Genomic DNA, 5,325 nt, shown 5'->3' with positions numbered 1-5,325 from the left:
GCTTGAATCAGTCGGCCCATTCTCCTCTGACCTCTAGCATCAACAAGGCATTTTCACCCACAGGACTGCCGCATACTGGATGTTTTTCCCTTTTCACACCATTCTTTGTAAACCCTAGAAATGGTTGTGCATGAATATCCCAGTAACTGAGCAGATTGTGAAATACTCAGACCGGCCCGTCTGGCACCAACAACCATGCCACGCTCAAAATTGCTTAAATAACCTTTCCTTCCCATTCTGACATTCAGTTTGGAGTTCAGGAGATTGTCTTGACCAGGACCACAACCCTACATGCATTGAAGCAACTGCCATGTGATTGGTTGACTAGATAATCTCATTAATGAGAAATAGAACAGGTGTTCCTAATAATTCTTTAGGTGAGTGTATATGTACTCTACAGATACAATGAAACTAAAGGGAATCTCACGAGCGAATTCCTTTTCCAACTGTTTGCATAGACACATAGCTGTGGTTCACCTGAATAAAATACAGTTTTTCTTTTGCTGTTCTGAGCCTCCTTTCCAGAGTTATGACACTTTTTCGAAGTATGCAAGTTAGGCCTTTGGTACAATGACATCACCGTGGTTCTTGTTACACCCAAGCTCCATTTCTTTCTGTGGTCACCCCCTCCCTCGCTGCCTTCATTGACAAGGCCAGGCAGTGGCAAAGCAACGAGGAAGGGGCTGGCCACAGAAAATAGTGGAGCTTGGGTGCAACAAGTGCAATGGTGACAACCTCATTGCATTAAAGGCCTAATTTCCATATTAAGAAAAAGTATCATAACTCAGGAACAGAGCCTCGGATCAACAAAGGAAGAACAGCATTTTAATCAGGTTAACTATAGCTGTGTGTCTATGCAAACAGTTGAATAGGAAGGACGCTGGTGACAGAGTCCCTTGAAAGCTGTAGAGAAAAAAAACTGTTGAAAATTTTTAATAAAGACAAAATGAAAAATTACTTTTTAGACCAGAATAGATACTGTAGACTGCTAAAAAATGGACCCTCAAATATCAAAAAAAGGAGAGCAGCTACAAAGAGAATATCTTACTCGTCTAGAGGATCTGACACATCTGTGCATTACATAGGCAAGCCATTGATTTAAAAGGGAACTGTGTAATACTTCATTTTACTTGGGACACAGAACCATTTTTTAAAAATCTGACTTCAAGAAATCCTGTGATAACGTTTTTGTTGCGGGACCCCCTCTAATAATGATGACTTGCCCAAAGAGGAGAACTCCTTTAATTTAAAATGGTCCTTTGGATTTGGAGAAATTATACTTTACCTTCTTATGCTCAAAAATTTCCTACCTAAATAGACTTGAAAGGTTCTGCATCTATTAGGTTATTAAATGACCCATGAGTATCTTTGTAGGACAAGAAGTCTGAGGGCGAGAGCTGTGTGCTAATCTTATCATCTTGAATGAAAATGTTTATTTTCTAAGAGCTCATCTTCCCCCGTTTTGATTAATTAAATGCTCTAATGGTGCTTGACGTGAATACGAAGCCATGTAATAAGCACTGCAAATGTGTGCCACCATTATTAACTGTCCTGATGAGATGCTTTCCGAGATGTTACATTGTGCACTGTCTAATTATAGGACTATTCATACAAAGTAAAACTGCCAACTTGACAAACGGGCTACACTGATTACCCCGTTATGTGGCCTCAAGCTCAAAACATAAACTCTGATTTTGTCTGAGCTCCTACAGACTCAAAGTGGGATCACTGCCCCCAAAATGGAAGAAATACACAAAAAAATATAAGTGAAATCGTTTGTTAAAAAAAACAATCTATGTATCTATAGTTATATATATACCTCGATCTGAGAAAGTTCGGTCATATGGGCGTCATTAAAAGGGTAAGACATTGAAGACACATAATGTAAGAATATACAGCCAATGTCCAAATGACAAGGGTCTTACTGCAGTGACCAGTGGTTTACTTAGAGCGGGTTTCCAGGTGTACTGAAACCACCCTGCAGAGACGGATTAAAGGGAATATGTAACAGGCTTCAACTAGACCTTTTTCATTTTAAGCAAGTTGCCAAAAATACAGTATCAGCGCAGTTTCTTTAGCTAGAACAGGTGAAGGACCTGTAGAGACATCATGGTCACATGATTATGAGTGTAAAGGTCCTCAACACAGCAGCAGTCTGGAGAATAGAGAGGCACTGCAAAGGAGGTTTTCCTTCTGCAGTTTCTGCAATGGAGTGAGGAGGGTAGTTGTTGCCAGTTGGAGAAAGGCTGGGGAAGGAGGATGGGGAGAATGCTACAGTGAGGAGAGATAAAAAGTGGGAGAATTCAGCTTCAAGGGGTTCTCTGGGAATCAAGAAAATAAAATTACTGAAAATACTTAAAGGGGCTATCCATTCCTATAAAAAAAAAACAATATGCCAGACACTGAATATACTTACCTGGGTCCTCGCTCCCTGCACCGGTCCTGGTCCCTGCACCGCCGCTTCTGTCGATTCGCATAATACTTCGTTCGAATACTGTATGGAGCGAGCGCTCCATAAGTATTAGATTGTATTGGCTCCTCTGAGCCGAAGTTATTACTTCGCCAACTCTCGCGAGACTCTGCATGGTAACTTCATAAATCAATTTCTACTGTAAAAAAACATTTCCCAAACTCGGGTTCGGTTCCAAGGTACCACTTGGAACAAAACCCGAGTTCAGGAAATGTTTTTTTACAGTAGAAATTGATTTATGAAGTTATCATGCAGAGTCTCGCGAGAGTTCGCAAAGTAATAACTTTGGCTCATAGGAGCCAATACATTCTAGTACTGTATGGTGCGTTCACTATGTACAGTATTCAAACTAAGTATTATGTAAATCGACTTCGGATGTTTCAATGGCTCGGGAGCAATCATTAGGAGAAATAAAATGGCCTGTGTCCTATTAGTATAAACAAAACCTGCCCTAATCACTCAGCAACTCAAGTTTCTTCAGAACACTGAGGTAAAGAGCTGCCTCATCCTCTCTGCTCTACTTGTCAGAAATTATGATCCTGAATACAGATGATAACATTTTCATCTGAATCTCTGTATGAATGGAGTTTATGAGGAGATATGAAGTACAGAGAGGAGGCGGGGATGTGGTAATGAGCAGCAACACATTACCACAGTCTATCCTGTCTGTCCTCTCTGTACATTATGTCTCCTCATGAACTCCATGAAGGGTATCCAATCCACAAGGTCTGAAGAGGAGCAAAGTGCAGATTATAGTACAGTGAAATCCTAAGTCTGAGTTCACATAACCGTTAAGCTTTACATTGTTCTGATCCGTCAGAAAAACAGAAAAAAAAGGATCCGTTATTTTGAGCATCAGTTGTGCTTAGTTAGCATTAGTATGGACTAAAAATAACTGATCCGTCTTTTTTTTTTTAACGATCAGTTATGATAAGTAAGCGTTAATTTGTGTCACTTCCTTCAGAGATCAATTATTTTGGACAGGAGAAAAAGTACTGCATTTAGGACTTTTTTCCCCATCAAAAATAATGAATCTTTTTTATTTTTCTGTTCTTTTGACGGATCAGAAGAACAGAAAGCTAAACAGTCATGTGAACTCAACCTAAAGGTGGATTTAGACAAACCAATAACTGTCCAGATTATCGGGAATGACCGTTACTGTGAACGCTTGTTCAGGATAATCTGGCCATCTAAATGTTTGTTCATCAGATGATCCCATTGTTCATGCAGGCACTGTAGCTGGCCAGCTAGGACCTGTCCTGGGTTGCTAATGTGGCTTATATGTTTATGCAGCTGGACCTGCCAGTGACCTTAGTGCAGTTCCTATGTTTGTGTGTTAAAGACAAAAGCAGAGTTATTTACAGTGACTTCATGTTTGGATGTAATATAACTGTTATATATTGTGTTCACAGAAGCAGAAAAGATAATATGCCTTTAAGAGTAATTTTTTATGGATGTGAGGTAGTCTCGGTGACACAGCAGAAACAACAGAAAGCATAGAGTTAAACTGTTGTTGCTAAGTAGGATTCTTGACCAATCCTAGTTTTAAGCAATTACAGTCAGCCTCACACACAGCTTGTGTGGGAAATTCCCCTAGCAGTAGCTGCTAGAATCATTACACCAGAGGAGAGAAACTGAGTGGACGTTCACTCCACCGGGAGCTGTGTTTTGTGGAAGCAGAGAAGTCAAAATAGGTATCTAAAACAGTTATATAATGTTTATACTGTTAATATAGTGATTGGAACTGTGTTTACTTACAGTTCCACCAATTGCAAACTACAAAGTTCACAATCCAAATTCAAATTCCATATTGCAATCCAAATTGCATACAACCATACCAGATCATACTCAACTGAAATTCATACAATCTGAAAATAGTTACTGCTAACTGCATACTGCAAATTGTGACCAACTTCAACAAGTGAACTATTAGTTAGACCTCAGATATACCTCTCAGAGAGATCATAAAGTGCTTAAATAACTTAAAGTGAGAGTACAGATACTGAAGAGAGAAATATATCCACCATTTTATGTTGAATGACAAGATTGAACAGTTGAACCACCTTATCTTATGTATACTGCCATTTTGTGATACTTTATTCAACACGTGTTATGTACATGGTCTATCTGCTGCGGAGGCGGCAGTGTTATATGAATAAACATTGAAGTTAATAAAGAAGTTATTTCAACCATTTGGTGTCCTCTTTAACCCCTTAAGGACACAGGGCGTACAGGTACGCCCTTGTGCCCTGGTACTTAAGGACACAGGGCGTACATGTACGCCCTGTGCATTTTCGATCACTGCCGTGCGGCTGGCAGTGATCGGAACCCGGCGCCTGCTCAAATCATTGAGCAGGCACCTAGGCTAAATGCGCGGGGGGGTCCCGTGACCCCCCCATGTCGGCGATCGCGGCAAACCGCAGGTCAATTCAGACCTGCGGTTTGCTGCGATTTCTGCAGTTTCTGATCCCCGCGGTCCCTGACCGCGGCGATCAGAAACTTTAGGATAAAATTTTTTTTCCTGTATCCCTCCCCCCTGCACCCCTGAGTTGTTCGAGCATGGTGGGAGGTGCAGGGGGAGGGTTGCGGGCGGTGCGGGCGGTGCGGGAGGCGGGCGGTGCGGTAGGCGGGATCGCGATCCCCCGCCCGCCTCCCATTGCGTAATCATTGGCGTCTAGTGGGTATACCAGGGTGCCAGCACATTGCTGGCACCCTGGTATAAACGGCTGACATCGGTGATGCGATGTCAGCCGTTTAACCCTTTCCATACAGCGGTCCGTACGGACCGCTGTATGGAAAAGGTTAACAGTAAGAGGGAGCTCCCTCCCTCTCCGATAGGGGGGCTGCTGTGCCTT

The sequence above is a fragment of the Bufo gargarizans genome, chromosome 2, assembly GCF_014858855.1.
Source record: "Bufo gargarizans isolate SCDJY-AF-19 chromosome 2, ASM1485885v1, whole genome shotgun sequence".
Taxonomy (NCBI): Eukaryota; Metazoa; Chordata; class Amphibia; order Anura; family Bufonidae; genus Bufo; species Bufo gargarizans.
The sequence above is the reverse complement of the archived record's forward strand: the minus strand, read 5'-3'. Positions refer to the sequence as shown.